The following is a 17,202-nucleotide window of genomic DNA, read 5'->3' as shown; positions in this document are numbered from 1 at the left end:
GCCACTCAGAGGGTTAATGTCATGTCTGTAAATAGCCCCTTGGGTACGTTCACTGTCAGATCCTTTTGGGAGACCAGGAGCCAACCTGAAGATGTGAATTCCCCCCTTCCCAAAACTTCTGTGAATGAATTTTACGGTGTAGGAATTGGGTATTTATCCACAGCTGGGGATTTACGGTGGCTTTGTAGTTCCCGCAAATCCTGACCCCGTCATGGATCTTGGGAGCACATATGGCTGGTGCAGCCCCCGCTCTGGCATCCACAGGTGAAATTACACCCTGCCTCTGCAATCCATCCCACTGCTCCTCCGATCTATCTGACCACCTCTCCGCAGCCACCCTCCACTACACAAGTCGCACCAGCCTCGCACACACAAATGGAGAAATGGCATCACCCGCTCCCTCCGGCCTTCCTGTTGTGCCGCTTATAAAGCAGATGTCTGCCTTAAATACGGCTCTATATTTTACCTATCAGCTCCCCCTGCCTGGCAGGTCTCTAGCATGCCGCTCTTCGGTCCGATTTATGCTTATATATTGCCACTTTCTGCCTCTCAGCAGGAGACGGTCTCCTTTAGTCACAATTAGCTCTAATGGCAAACAGGTATATCAAGAAGTTACTGTGACAGGCAGACAGCCGAAAACTCCTTCTCTCTCTCCTTTCTGGGACACCGTAACGGCAAGTTCATTTCCTTCAGACTTATTCTAGAAATTTTTCCTTGGTAGACTCCCTGGGATACCCTGAACAGACTCCCAGGCTTAACGCCGCACGATTTATTTTCACATTAACGGAATACATAGGAAGTGAGACCATCCCACTCGTGCTAGTAAAGGGGCTTGGGTCCTTCGGCTCTTTCTCTACGGAGCATCCTCATTCTGAGCCACGCTTATCCATACCCCAATGTGTGTCCCTATTACCCTATCCCAAAGGTTTTTTCTAGATTATGGGGCTCCCTCCGATAGTGGTACCATCTTATTCACCACATGCAACGAGTCTTTCAGTCGATGTGGCAACAGCGTCATTCAACACAGAGGTACCTGCTACCTCTCAGTAGCAGAGATGAATTAGCACTGCACGCCCGTGCCGTGCTGCTATATTTTGCCTTTCCCCTCTGCTGTATAAAGCTCCATGCTATCAAAGCTATATTGCACCCAAAGTACCTCCGGTGGCTGCCCTCAGGGCTGGATCACGCTGTGCAGATGTACACCATTTTTCTGGTGTTTTACTTCACAAACAAATTGGTCTTGATCTGCATTTTTTTAAAAAAATCAGAATAGCAAGGAATAATCAGTATTTAGGCTTGTTAAAGGCTCAGTAGTATTTCCTCCTCTTAGCTGATTCTTGAGATGAAACTTGGATTTTAAAAAAACCAAAACTGTGGTAGGCATAATGTTTTTAGACGCTCTATTACCTCTTTATATTCTTTCTCACCAAGTTCTCATGGAAAATGTAAGTCTTTAGGCGCTCAAAATGCTTTCCAGCCAACGTTAGGAAAACAGCCTTTGCTGAGCTGCATTTTCTATAGCATTTGCATAAAAATACAGTTCAATTCTCCGTATATGCTGCAAAAATCGGACTCTTTTATTTCCATTAAGTTGGAAACTGTCCATATTGCCATATGTAGCCATTTTATCTTTCCTCTTTCCTTTCTTACAAAGCACAATCCTTGATGCCAGCTTGCTTTATGTTTTTGCCATTCACAGGGAAGTAAAAATAGCAGCACCATTCCTGAAGAGACAGCAGCAGAACAATAACTTTGCTTAAAATCCGGAACAGCAAAAATTCACCAAAACTAACCATTTAAACCACCCCATTGCAAAATCAAGGTTCAAATTCTGTGTTTTCCTAGAGGCTGCTGGTCTGCAAGCGAGCTCTTAAAATGTAAACGATAGCAGTTTCCTAATGCCTCACAAAGCTGGGTGTTTATAATGAATACTTGATATGCAGTCATTTAAAAAAAACAGAGCTTCCTATTTCTAGTTTTATGTGTTACATGGTACTTAAAATTTGCACGACAGCAACGTGCTTCTGGTAGCAAAGCAGAGTATCTGCAAACATTTGCAATAATCTAGTACAAATTCGGCTCCCTTGCCGTTCAGGCTGATTTCATTCATGCAGACACAGACCATAGCATCAGCTTTATCAAAGTTACAGGAAGGATAAATTCAGCCCTTTTAGTTCATGTTTACAGAGTCATACATTTTTTATAGTTCTACAGGCAGAGAGATTTCTGTTTAAAGAAGCATTTTTCTGGAGAAGGCTACGGCACCATCACGTGATTTCAAGATGTTTAGATATAAATGAAATAGAGTCAGGTAATTCAGAAAAGGCCCCTTGTATTCTTCATTGCGAGTGGGAGGCGATGATACAGGCAGTTTTTGCAAAAAGGCTGAGCTTGCGAGAAGAGTTGTTCTTACTAATTGCACTGATTTTGTGTCTGAATGCCTTTTTTGTGTCCAGCTTTACCATGAACAGACCATCACCGGCTCCTCAAAGAGTCCCAGTTTCCCTGCTTTTACACATCTAATAGCACCCGCTGCCACTCAGGCAGCGTCAGGTCTGGTCCCATGTCAGCCCTTATGCCTTGTTTGTGCTAAAAATTAATTATTTAAGCCTTAAAAACATCCGACCTTTTGTTTCTTCACTTTGACCACACTGTGACATTAGAGAGCGGAGCTCAGATGAAAACACTTTCATTTGACTCATTTTGTTAAAACACCCTTTCTCCATCTCACAAGGGTTTTTTTGGTTTTGTTTTGGGTTTTTTGTTTTTGTTTTTGTTTTTTTTTTAGGGAGGCAGAGTAGTGCCTCCTGAACACAACTGAGCGCGACTGGAAAAAGCAGGGGCTCGGCACAGCACCAGGCACATGGCCAGGCGTGGGGCAACGCCAGCTCCAGCAGCATCGTACCAAGAAGTCTGCTTGGGTTTGGGCGAGTATCCCCAAAATGACTGTTGCCTCCCTCGCACGGCTGCAGGGGAGCCCCCAGCTCCTTGCTGCTGCCCCATGCAAGCCATCGACAGGCACGGGCAGGGAGGTAATCTCGGGCTGCCAGTGTTCCCGCATGCTGGGCTGGGGAAGAGCCGAGCAGATGGAGAGGGCACCACCGCTTTGGAAGAGAGGAATGGGTGGAGGTGGAAGGAGGAAAAATGTTATTTCCAGAATAAGCCACCTCAAGTTAAAGCCTCTGGGTTGTGTACAGCAGCTGAGGTTGGTGCTGTCACACGGTGAGTAATAAAGGAGATGCCAGCTCCCTTCTGAGCTCATTTTTTATTCTTGTGTTCAGGGACCTCACTCATCTCAGTAGCTCTTTGCAGCTCTTCCTCATCGCACATGCCAGGTGAGGGATGGCTGTCCCGGACAGGGAGACACCTTCCCAGCAAACGGGGAGGAGAGGGGTTTGGCAACGGTGCTTGTTCAGGGATCTGCCCTTTCAAGCCCCTGTACAGGTCACTCCCCGCTCACCAAACCCTCCCCTCCTCTCCCAAACCTTCACTCAGGGACACACAGGAGGCGGTGGGGAAGGATAATATTTACCCGTGCCAACTCTAAGCTCTCATTTGCCAGAGAAAGCAGCTATTTGCCTTCTCAGGCAATAAACGGCAATTAATTTTTTTGATGTTCAGCAGCAGCCACCCACTTTCTCTGTAGGCAAGAGCCAGCTCCACTTTTTAACATTTCTCACCGTGCCATATAAGAACCAGCAATCCCACCCAGAGCTTGCCCAGCTTCAGCAAACACTGCTTAGATCCAGTGGCAGGGTGCGGACAGGGAGCTGGCCAAAACACCATTTGGCTCCATTCGTTTTGGCATACTGAGGTCCTGTGGGCAAGGTCTCCGCCACCAGTACATTAAAAATTAAAAATAACTGAAATGGCATCCAAACTGCAGAGCTTCCCACAGAGGCACTGCCAGCACTCCTCATGGCCAAATTGGGCAGAGGAGCAGGGACATCCCCGCAGCAGCAAAGGCACTGAGACAGCCAGTGGCTGGACGAGATGGATTTCCCTGAGCGGTAACAGTGAAAATGGAGACTTGTAGAAAGGAAAAAAAAAACCCAAACCCAAACCAAAACACCAGAAATAGGACCAAGAATAAACTATAGGAGGGAAGCTGTATGGAAGTAAGAAGAATTAAACTGAAATCTTGTCTCACTAATGCCATCATCTTAGTTACCCTTTCTGCCTTCTCCAACACCTATCAGTTATCACATCCTCTTGTTGACTTCAAATCTTCAGCTGCATCATTTTCCATCAAACTCTCACACGGTTAACTACTGGGAACAATCCCATCCCAGTTGAACAGAGCTATTAATCTTAGAAAAAGTTATCACCTAAATGGCTATTTCAAGATTAGGGCCCTGGCACGTGAAGCTTTCCAGGCGGCAGCTGCAATAAAACCATTCAGCATCTAAAGAGACCTACACAAGCCATCTAAGCAACGTTAAAACCAACAAACGATAACCCACTGGATTTGTGCCTGGTTACATGATGCCGGCGCTGGAGCCAGCCCTTACCCCTGCGCAGCCTCCAGCCCCACAGCAGCCCCTGGGCTCGGGGAGCCCCAGCCCTACCCAGGGATTAATTTATAAAGCTTTTGAACACTGCCTTTATCATCAAACACCTCAGCCGGGCTTTTTATTTAAACATGTTAATTACTTGTGCATTGAAATTGCAGCACAGCCGCAAGCACATCTTGGATTGATTTCTGCCGCCGTGATGTTCGTGGCCCTCATTTAGCAGGCTTACCTGCACACTGCCCCTGTCCTGCAAATTGAGTGAGTAATGTGAACCTCAGCAAAAAAAGAGTTGGAAGAGGGTTTCTGGTTTTTCAGAAAGTACTCATAAAGCATTTTAAGAGTATTTTGAGTCTGTATTTTAAAGAGAATGATCAAGATCCACAGCTGTGCTACATCAGCAGAATGACAGCGGTATCAATGAAAAGAGGTCAAATTATGCCAGCCAGCACACTGACCCTGGACTTTTTAAATAAATGCAAAATACAAATACAGAGATCATTCACAGAGCGGGTAACAGTGAGAAATTGAAGCGCACCTTAGGTGCTCACGTGTGTGTTTGTGCCCAACAGAAGATAAGTCAGCATGCACTTCATCGAGGATGCCGTCTCACAAGCTGAGAAACAGTCCGTGATTTTCAAAATGGTAAAAGGATCAAGTCCCCCCAGGGTGAAGCTTGAAGCAATCGTGCAGCCTCAGAAACAACAAGCAGGTAAACCAGATTTTGCCACAGGGCTAAACAATGAAGATCAGTGTTTAGCAATTAACTTACGCAACTGCATCATCCACATTCCTTTTTTTGTATGACAAAACTAGACTCAGAAGAGTGGAGAAATGTAAACCGAGTAATTTCTCCTACATCGGCTGTAGTTTGCTGACTTTGTCAGCCGTGATCTAGGTCCCCAAAACTTCCATGCAGAGGGCACCAAGCTTGCTCCAGCGTCACGCCGTTACCCCGATGGCCAGAAGCACGAGCACGTAGGGGACGCATCAGCAAGGAAGGGTGAAGGAAGCAGGGACGTGACTCTCCGCTTACATGGCTCATCTCCAGCATTTAAGGATGGGAGAAGATCCTTCTTTCACTGCCTGGTGAGCTCTGGCCTCCTTCGCTTATGTGTCACGCTCCTGCCGCCTAAGTGCTGGCTGGGTGACTGCCTGGCAGCTTGGGGAAGCACAGGTTTGCAATTAAAGGCACCAGAGTGACAGGCTGTTTCTTCTGGTTTCCTTCTCCTTCCTTCCGATGAGGCTATTTTTAAAGTTTGGGAAAGGATTCAAGCTGAATGAGGAAAAACCCGACCAATTCTAGGCATATTTATATGATAAGTAGTCTTTTTTTTTTTTTTTTGCCTACTGGTTAATTTTTGCACCCACTGTGCTTTCATCGTGGGATCTTTTTGCTTGTTTTCAGGGTTTGTTTTGTTGTCTTTTTTTTTTCTTTTTTTTTTCATTTGAAGGAAACCAATGAAAAAAAGGATCATCCTAGTGGCCAGTAATTGTCAGGTTAGGTAAGATATAAAACTAGAAGCAATGATACAACTTTTTAGAACAGGTACAGAAACAGAAACGCTACTCATTTTAGCCGCTGCACTGTTGCATATTTGTGGCATGCTGTCATCTCGCAGGCTGCGCGCAGACCTAACAGCCCATATTTTTGGTACATAACCGTAGATCATACTCTTAACACTCTGCCTTCTTCTCCACAGCTGCTAAATGGAGCCAACAGCATTTCTCTGCCACAGGCTGGATTCATTAGTAAACAGGCAAGATGCACTGGGGGTAAGGACTAAAACTCCAGTTTTTTGTGTCGGTCCCTCCAACAGCATTCAATGCACAAACTTGCTTTCCCCAGAGCCTTGCTGACGAGCAGGTTTCCTGCTCTGGCCATAAAGCCTGTCTGACAGCGAGCGCCTACGTCCCTGAAGCCCCTGGGGGAGGCCAGAAGATGGCCTGGCCATCCTTATTCAGATTTATTTCAACAAACCAGTCAGTCATCCCTTTTTCCGACTTCACCCCCGCCTGCAGCGGCTGCACGGGACACCGTTAGCCCATCGCTCGGAGGTTGCCCTCGGCCGCCGCAGCATGCCAGGCTCCTGCCGCCCTAATGCGCCATCAAGGCTCGGGGCAACCTTTGACTGTCTTTGATGAACGTTACATGTATTTGCAGGCAACAAATACCTGCTGTGACAAAAAATACAAAATGAGGGAAATAAAATTGCATCGGTTGTTGTTTCAGCTTGGGATAATGACTCCACCGGCATCTGCGGGCTGACACGCTGCTTAGATTAATGTCGCTTTCAAGAACGTGGCTTGATTTTTCCTTTAAACATTTGTCTTTACCAACAATCCCCTCACCTTAGCACCAAATAATTGACTCTGCCTTGAAGATACTAGAGCTTGTCACGACACTTTAAATATTGGGCTGGCTGCAGCTTTTACGTAGCCGAGGGAAGCAGCCGAGGCGTCGGCAGCGCCTCACCTCCCCGTGCCATGGTGGAGTTGGGCGTCCTGAACCACCATACGCCCCGCCGGGGTGGCAAGCAGCTCCTCACCGCTGTTGCCAGACCTGGCTGCTCAGGCTTCCCAAAACACATCAAAGCTCAAGGGTTTCCCCCAGATCTGCCTGGGAAGAGGAGAAATGGGAAGCACTGTTTGCCATCCACCCCTCCTGCAACGCCAAGCCAGACAGCTCTTCGTTGCTTTCTTCCTTTCTAAAACTTTTTAATATTTTAATTATTAATTTAATGAATAATTTAAATACACTTTAAGTTCACTGGTAAAAGTGGCCACGTGCAATCGCAGTATAACGGAGCCAAATACTCACTTTCAACCACACACAGGCCATCTTCCCACGCAGGAGAGAACCCTCACCAACAAAGTCATCTTGGCTACAAACTACCTTAATCGCTTTCTCAAAAGAGACATTTTTCAGCGTTATTTAGAGCACAGAAAGGAAAAAAAAAAAGAGGAAACTGTTTAAAGTCAGCAACACAAAGGTAAGATCTGTTCAGATAAACATAAACGTGATGGCACAATTTTCTTTGGTCTTCTCTCTATCAAATCTAAAAAATTATTTTTAATTGATTCTTGAAGCACTTTTTGAAGTTCAATAAATGCTTCAGAAATCAGTTGGGAGTCCACAAATGTTAATAGTATTTAGCTCATTTCAATAAAAATGGCCTCATTAACATGCCAGCTGCTAAAACGTGTGATACCAACTGTGTCCTTCTGCCAGCCTGCAGGGAAGCATTCCTACTTACTACTCAGTTTTGCTTTAAAAGAGACCATTTAGAAAACATACCCGTTTTACTGTATGCATACGTTCAGATAATAATTACTTCACTGCTGCCCTATCTCCCAAAATGGCTTTCAAAGCCCCCAGCAGTCCTTCCAACAAGGTGAGCTCAGGCTGGCTTTCTCTTTGTGGATTTTTTTTCTGCAGGCAAGTAAAACCTCGTTCGCTTGCCCATCCATCAGTGTAGAAGGAGCCAGGTGAGCACCACGCCTGTCTGAGGCAAGAAGTTTTTCATTATGGGTCTGCTACGTGGAAATAAATAATCTTCGCTCAGCTCTGCTGCTGTCAAACCATGACCGGCGGCTGCAACTCCTTTAACTGCATGTAAGCACCCAACCTCCAGCTCCAAAATTTGAGAGTCATATCACAGCTAGCATGAAAGCAAGCGCCCGCTGCCTTTACCCATCTACATGGACTAAGGATGCTCCGCATTTTGGCTTTATAAGCAGTTTTTTAACTAGTGTTTGTGCATTGAGACCTTTGGATGAAAGGCATTAGAAGCTTTCAGGACTGGGGTGATGCTTGTGTTTGAATGGGTACAACATCCCACCCAGGCTCAGGACAGGAATGACATTTGGAAGCTCATTCTGAAACTTTTAATTTGCTGCTTCAAGCTCCTTAAACGTGCTGGTCCTACCACCCCCCTGGCCGGCCCTTGTATGGTGAGGACTCCAGGCAACGCTGCCGGGTTTTGGGGGCACAGTAACTGTAGCAATAATAACGATGTGCCAAATTACACTGTGTCATTAGGTCGCAAGGTAAGTAGTGCTATATAAGTGTTTCCAGAGAAAATGTGAGACTTTGTTCAATACAGTACTGATCAAGTCAACGAGATTGGCAAAGTCCAACTCAAAAAGGTCACCAACAGGTGGTAACACCAAAAATTTCCATTTTTAATATGCATCTCCAGCATAAGGCTGCATTAATAATTCAAGATCCCAACTTACATCTCGGCTCAAGAAAAACATCACACTCTGGCCTTTAGGAGACAGGGTTTGGTTCTTGGATTATGAGAATGCCTCTTCCTTGTGCTTACATTTGTGACCATGTGTCCAGCTGGCACAATACCTGCCGAGCAAGCTGTTCACACAGTTAAACGAAGCTGGATGTGCCAGGCAATAATCATTTTATCCAAAGCAGCCTGGATAGCAATACACATGCCAGCCTGCTCGCAAAGATCTGTCCCCTCTCCACCGCAGACTGAAGCAGTGTGGGACTGGCTGTACCATGGGAGTCCCCCAGCTCACGCAAGCCCAGAGGAGATGCCAGCAGCCATCCCGAGGAACCCCTTTCCTCACTGTTTTAGAGCGTCCTGATGCCTTCCAGTGACAAGTCTATCCCAGAAGAGCCAGCATAGAGGTTATGAAGCAAGCCCTCTTTGTGCTCAGGTATGCTTTTGGTGGGGATTCACAGAGGGAACTCAGCCCCATGTGGCTGAAGAGCAGCCGTGCAGGATGCAACCCTAAAAAGCAGCCCAGAACCTCCCAAAGGCAGAGCAACAATAAGCAAAATTAAGCGGCAATCAGCAGCCACTGCAGCAGCAGGTCCTACACATGGGTGCCCAGAAGCTGGTCCCACAACTCCTTGTCCTGCAGCTCCCACCCTGGATGCCAGCACAGCAGGATGCAGCTCAGGCATTTCAGTGCAAGGATCCGAGCCTGCATTACTGATGGAGATGGATTTAAACAAATCACCAAATGGGCTGGTGTGGCTCTACCGCTCATGTTGTGATGGGAAAGAGGCAAAACAGAGCGCGGGGCTCTGTGAGTGTTTGAACCAGTACAACCCATTTGACTATTTCCTGAGCTTGTGTGAGTGGAAACGATGTCATATGCCTGCCTTCATCCCCTTTTCCACCTACTCCTTTCTGGGTCCCGGCTAGGACCGTTAAAAGGGCAATACCCCGGCATGGCTTTTCCACTGCTCACACTAACGCCCTACTGGGTTAGAGGCACAAGGAAAACCTCCTGTCCCAGCACCTTCGGACCAACCGCAGCTCGAGACACCAGCGAGCATCCTACCCATTATCCCAGATGTGCCCCAGCCTCTGTGAAACCTTGCCAGGGAAAAGACAAAGTCAGTGCTTTGGCTCAGTACATTGCCAAAATTTCAGGCAAAGATACAAGACCCTACAGCACAGAGCGGGCTGGAAAGGGAAACGTAAGGCTCCTGCAACTCTGGCAAACACGAGCCCGGCAAATCCCATCTGTGACTGTGATTTTGGCCAGAGGTCCAAAGTGCTTGGTGCCTTTGAGCGGAGATCTGCCATTGCCATTTCCTCCCATGCTGGAGCAAATCTCGTGGCCCCGTGGCAGGTGGGGACACGCCGGGTGGCTCGTGCCACCCTGCTGGCTCTCACCCCCCTGGGCAGGGAAGACGGAGGTGTCAGCCCCTGCCATAGCGCTCAGTGCTTCCAAGCCGGCTCCCCTGCCTTTTGGCAATCAGAAAGCCTCAGGGCACCTCAATTCATATATAAAGCATAATTAAATAAAAAGTGGCCCAGACCACAACCAGAAAAGGTCACAGTATGGCTGAACAGGTGAGAAATACCCAGTTCCTCTGAATTCACTGTGAGATGCTGAGCCCAAAGCCTGGCCCAGGACCCTCCAAGGCTGCCCTAAAAATCAGAGTAAAACCGTGGGGACTAACTGCACAGACTTGTTGCAAAGGTTAAAGTACAAACAGCTTCAGAAAGCACTTTGACACGTTCACAAAAGGCCAGCCTGCCTGAGACCATAAGGCATAATTGCCTCCGTGATGTCCTCGAGGACATCTTCGACGGCCAGACCGCGGCCACACATCCACACGCTGGCTGGCAAAGACTATCGCCTCTGCCATAACGCTTGACAGTGGCCATGTGTCAAGCTGGGGGAGAGGACACCAGAGAGTCCCCTCTGCCCCCCGCCACCTCGAGCAGAGGGGAGAGGCGCTGGCCAGGAGGCCACGGTGGTGGGTGCAGTGTATCAGTTCTGCCTGCTACACAGCCCAACCGGGAATTTCAGCCCCCAAGGACAACTTTCCAGAGCTACAAACGTTTTGCTCAACAACTAAATATATCCTTGTTAGGTCTTTGCTTACTAGGCTCTGCGCAAAGGCATCTCAATAGCTGGCATATTTTCAAATTTCTCACTTAAACTTTTTTTTGAAAGTGCCGTTATGGTTTTTTTCACCGTTAAAGACTGCCCCGAAGGCGCACGCAGCAGGTTAGCATTCTCCAGACCTACACATTCACAGCCTTCACCCTATAAAGCATCGCTCCCACCCGTGTCCGTGGGGCAGGCTCCCCTCCCCGAGCACCAGCCGCAGCCCACCAAGTTTTGGGGGGTGAAGGCACCCCGGGCCCATCTTTCCCCCATCTCCTCCCGGTTTTATTTTGGGTCACCGGTATTTCGCTGGAGAGGTCAGAGTGTGGCAGCACAGCCGCGGCTGAGGCCCTTCCCGCAGGGAGGAAGGTAGCACGCAGAGCTTTTGAAGCGACGATGAAGAGAAAAACGCCGCAATTAAGGGTTTGCAGTTTCTCTGGCGGATTTGCATTTTAAATTACTTTTTGGTATAATTGTGTTTCATCTTTCTTGTCGCTCTGACTTCTGTAACTTTTATTATTTCCCAAGAATGGTTCAAAATGCTATATAAGAGGACAATTAAAAAAAGAAGAAAACAATTTTATATCAATATGGGGGTTTTTTCCCTTAAAATATTCCTTTGAGATTAACCATTAGGGAGGGGGTGGGATGGGAAAGCCGTCTGAGATGAGGGGGAGCAAAAGGTGATGCCGAAAGGAATTTCTCCCTGAAGAGAGAGCTGTGGGCTCTGGCTCGTTACCCCAAGCTCTGCAGAAAGCAGCGGGGCTGTAGCAAGGACTTCTCTCCGTCCACCTCCCAGCCAGGCAGACACCCCGACCCCTCCCAGGGGGAAATCCCAATTACCAGCCCCTTCACCCCAAGGGTCCACAGCTTGGCCCTGACTGCTAAATCCAATTATCTCCAGGTCCCATTAAGCAGAGATACCTTGACAGCTCTGCTGTCAGGATAGATTAACCCGTGGCCAGATCGACCCCCGGATCCTCTCCTTCCTCCTCTCCGCGCCGCTGCTGGTTGCGCGAAAAGTCAACTATCACCACTGTGGCAGATCTGTTGCACCTTCATTTCTCATTCCTTCCAAACAGCCTCTCGCCGCTCACCAAATAGTCAACGCTGCCCTCGAAACAGGACGAGGGGGCTCGGCCCCTGACAGGGCTACAGGGATGCTGAGCCCCTGTGGCCGGCTGCAGGGGACAGCCCGTGCCGTGGGAAAGACAAGAGATAAGAAAATACCCCCAGCTGTCTCAATACACCCAAAAAAAGCACGTCTAGATCTCTCCAGTGTGCTCTGAAGGGGAAAGAAAAGCCAGTCAAAGGAAAAGGAAAATGCACTTCAATCTATAATAAAACAACACCGCTGCCGTTGTCAGGCACCTGAATGGAGACGTGAAGGTTAGATGAGGCTATGTTATATTTAATGCTGTCAAACACTGTTTGAACACAAAGTGCGGCTTGCGTTATTGCCATGCTCCCTGCCTGTGAGGCTGCCCCGCGGTTTGAAAGGACCTCCAGCACGTAAAGGGCTCATTTTTTTGTAATTGCAGAATTTGAGTCAAGAAATTGATCGGGACTTTGTATTTGAATGTCACCTCTGATATGCCATGTTAATTTTCCTCTTTTAATACCCTCATCTGGATGCTAATGCCAGATGATTATGTTGGTGTATGAAATGAATGCAAGCCGGTCTAAGTAAAAGGGCACCAACTCATACTCCATCAGGACACTGGTCCGTGGGTTTATTGACATACCAGTCCCGATTTTGATCTGAGTTAAGCCAATATAAATTAAAAGTAGACCCCCTTTAAAAAAAAAAAAAAAAAAAAAAAAAAAAGATGGCTGGGGGAGGGAAGGTCCATGGCTGGTACTAACCTGCACATCTCCTCCAAAATCCATGCTTCTGCAGAGACTGACCCTGACTGGACGTGTCCATCCCAGCCAGGCCCACCAAGGCCACATAGGACGTCCCAGGGACTGCTGTTGAGGCAGCACCGCGTGCTGCTTTCAGCCTAGTTTGCAGGGTTTTTCTGTAAAATAGCTTAGCTGTTTTATATACACTCTGTTCCTGGCAGAGAGGGAAGCAAAATGGGTTTTTCCCTCTCTTCCCCCACCCTCCAGCACATGCAGCAGTTTCACTATGTCTAGATTTTGCCGCTACAACAAACCGTCCAGGAGGGGGGTTGGGTTTGGGTTTTTTTGTGCGTGTAACTTTTTTTTAAAGTCTTTTAAGGCAGGAAAAAGAAACAACTCAATAAATCAGTGCCATGTTTTACTGCACTGGCTTAAGACAATATCCTTAGGATATTATTAATTAACAATCCAACCCTTACAGCTTCTCCACAGTAGGATAAAAGTTGGCAGAACAGAGAAGCTCCAGATGGAGGAAATCTTCTGCATCAGATAAGGCTTTATGAGTGACAAGCCCCCACCACTCACATTTAAGGCCACAGACATAAGCCGCTTGTTATGTTGCAAATCAGCTAAAAATACCCTAAATGCAACCCTCTTTCTTCTTAAAACCACGTGTTGCATCAGAGACACTCAGAGTCTAACACTCAGATTTGGGTGCAGAAAGCACTTTTTTTCTTTTTTTTTTTTTTTTTTAACTGGAAAAAAAAAGTTTACAGTGGTGAAAGATGAGAGGAAAGGATGAACTGCAGCCACAGCCCAGCTTCAAACACGCCCTGTTAAAAGTTGATGGAATAAAAAGCTACACAGCACTAGCAGAGCACCTGCAAGCTAGCACTGGGTGAAATTTTAAACTGATTGACTCTTTTTTGTTTTCTTGCAAAAACTGTAATTTATTCTCTATTCTAAGCCCTTTTGAGAAAGCAGCTCATGTGGGTTTGATGCCAAAGGCACAGCAATAATAATAATACAATACTACTAATCCAGAAGCCATAGGCAGGACTGCAGAGCTCTTTACAAGGGCCCCAGCTCACTGGCAGGAGACCTCTAAGCCAGCACCTGAAAAGCTTCTTGAACCAGGAAAATTATCTGCAAAACCTTTACAAAAGAATTCTTTTCAGCAAATTAAAATGAAAGCATTATGACAGAAATACAGAGCGTGACCAGCAATCCATCGCCGTATGAGCCGTACCGGCCAAGCCACCTCCCCGCACCACTTCGGCCCCTGCTTCAGCACGGTGGGGACACGCACGGCTCATCCTGCTCCGTTTGAGTTATTGAAGCACTTTGGGCCGTTCCCACGTAAGAGGGCCCTGGGTGAGCCAGGACCTCAACTTACACGTTCAGGTCTAGATTTTGCACGTACTGACCCCTCCCAACATTGAGTCAAACCCAAAGCCCTCGCTCACGTCTCCCGTTCCCAGCTCTTACCATCCCAGTTTAGTTAAGTAGCCACTTCAACCCTCTCCTCCAAGTTACGTGATCTCCGTGTTATTGGGGAGGCCTTTTTTTTAAACTGATGAAGATTAAGCATTTCATTTTGCCTTTTAAAATCTGTGCTCTGTATCGTCTCATGGTTTTAAAATGCCTGGTAGGATTAAACTTAAGACTTTTCTCCATTGGGTCCACTAAAGCTTCTGCAATTTGAATCTGTGGGTTTTTGATAAGTCAAGAGGATACCACATAAATCACTGGAGTTTGTTATTTTTAAACAGTCGTGTCCCCCCCACAGCCCCCCATCTTCACGAAGGAAAGGATAATTTGAATTTTAGATTTTAAACACTGATCTCACTTGAGTCTCCTTCTATTCCAGATAGTGATGATACGCTTACTGTCTAATTAAGGAAGAGATGGATTAAGCGATAGATTTATTGTCTACCTTGGAAATTACCATAACCATTATTATAATAGTAACATCTACATCCTGCAGGATCCAAAACTGCTTAACCAAAGAAATCCTGTTGCCATTGCACATGTGTAACAGCAGTGGCATCTGGAACACCTCCAAGATAAAAAAAAAAAAAAAAAATCAACCCATGATTCAACCTAGTGTGTATTTGTGCTAGATATAAAGCACACGTGAGGGATCCTCACTCTTGTTAGTTTTCACAGTGAAATTCATAAGTTTAAAGATATATGTGTACAGAAAGACCAATAGCAGCCCACCCCCACAACGGAAAAAAAAAAAAACAAACCCAAACCAAAACCACTTTGCTAGAGAGGTATTTAGACAATTTAGGTGCCTAAATCCACAGCCAGACTATTTTAGATGTTGTGGAAGCTCTGTATGCATCACCTTAAAAAATGCACAGCTCCTCAAGAGCCTTCAATTCTGCTTCTGGAGAGACAGGAGTATTTCAACCATTGCAGAGATTACCTTCGTGTCCTACAAGCCCCAAAGCCCAAAGGGAGTAACAGAAGCAATAGCAGATAAACGCTCACACGCCGTAAGGCGCTTGCTGGGAGACAAGGAGAAGCCAGTGGCGGCAGCTACCGTGTCAAGGAGGGGGCTCGGGAAGGGTTTCGCACTAACCTCATCATTCAGGCCACGACTCGGCTGCAGAAACACACCACCTTTAATGCTGGTTTGCAAAGTCTGTGTTCCCATCCCATTCCCATTTCAGAGACTCCTCAAGGCAGCAACTGGGAAACCCTGCACCTCCAGAGCAACGGAGCCCCGTGACGCCGGGCAGCGAGACAGCACGGGGAAGGTCAGATCTCTCAGGCACAGCCAGGCTGCCTTCGGGGGAGCAGTGCCTAAAAAACAGCCGGCTGCACCTGGAAGGTGCGTGCTCAACAGGTGTCTGTTGTAAGGAAGGGGGAGAACCTAAATGTTCCACTTAATCCCCTTAACTCAGAGGAATGCGGCAGAGAAGAAGGTTTTAACAGAGCATGTAAATCACGGCAGTTTGCAATTGTAGCTAGCTTTATCGAATCGTGTGCTAAAATCAGTAATTCTTCAGGCCAGGAGGAAGATTATCATCTGTTGTAAATTGTCATACTTCAAAATAGCACATTAATTGCTGTGATAATTTACACCAGCTGAGAATCTCCCCTGGGGACTGTGTTTATTACTCAGCTTTGTGTCTCAGACAATAGAGGTCTCTATCAGGGATGGGGTCCTGTAGTACTTTCGTCATACCCATAATAATGGAAAGCAATATAAACCTTCTGTCTTTCCATTTTGGATAACCAATGTATCAACTGAATTGGACTTAATTGCACAACAGTGGAAGTGGAGCCTGGAAACACTGATGGAAATCGCCTTTGGGGGTTTTCTTCCCCTCTCCCCTCCGGTTACCTTCTACCAAATGATCTTCCATCTATTTATAACGCTGTGGAAAACATGGTGTTTTACTCACGTTTCAGTGCACAAATAGCCAAGCTACGTTTTGTCCTTTACAAAACCAATTTTAAAAGGCCCGCAGGGAGCAGATGAGGAGGGTGCTTTGGGGGTTAAACTGCTCAGCGCTTGAATTTACCCAACTAAATGGTGAAAACATTTTTGGCTCCCTTCCTCGAAATATGACCTGTCAGTTGTGTTCAACTTGATAAGGTCTTTTAAAGCTAAAAGGAGTTGAGTGGGTAGGGCCGGCAACACCCTGCAAAGTTGCTTTGGGTTCTCTTTTCAAAGCTGAGCCCTGCAAAATGTTCTTTATTAATGCTGTAAACATTAAAAAAAAAAAAAAAAATCACAACCCAAATAACCGACCTACAGTGATACCCCAAGAAAAACACACTGGTGGAGGGGTCCTTGGGGTGCCTCTCCATGCGCGCTTCCCCCTGGGTCCCACGCTTGGGCTCGCTGCAGCCCGGGGCAGGGCTAGCGGCTCCCGCAGACCCCTTTTTTCTCCCAGGCACTCAACCAGGGGCTCCCCCGTGATTTTAGTCACCCGTGGTTGCAGCCAGCCCCTGCCCTGACCCCACGAGCAAGGGAATAAGGCGTCATTTCTAAAGACGGTGCGCCTGTTGCTGGTAAGCTGTGCTGTATTTTGTCCTAGTTGACTGGGTTGTTCCCAACGCTGTATGGGAACAAGCCGAAGCAGCAAAAACCTAGAACAAGCTGGTTAATAAGATTCTCCCCAAATGCACAACTACAGCCCCAGCAATCGAGCCTCCCCTCTCTCCAGCCGCCCTTGCCCCCCGCAGAGCCCGGGGACCAGCATCCTCGCCGCATGCGGCGGCGGGGTGCGACTGCAAAACTGCGGGCAAGGGAGGACAGGCTTTTCGGTTTTCGCTGGCACCGGGTGCGATGCAGGAGAGTGCGAAGGCCTGGCACAAGGGCCCGTTCGGGGCAGGTCGCCCTGCAAAGTCCCTACACATAACATATAGGAAGGGCGGGTGGAATAGCTGCTTTGCAGTGGAGTTAGCTGGGAGTGGGCTCAGGCCTCTCCGATGAGCTGCCCCTTGTTTC

This window comes from Accipiter gentilis, chromosome 12, assembly GCF_929443795.1.
Source record: "Accipiter gentilis chromosome 12, bAccGen1.1, whole genome shotgun sequence".
Taxonomy (NCBI): Eukaryota; Metazoa; Chordata; class Aves; order Accipitriformes; family Accipitridae; genus Astur; species Astur gentilis.
This window is presented reverse-complemented; position numbering follows the sequence as displayed.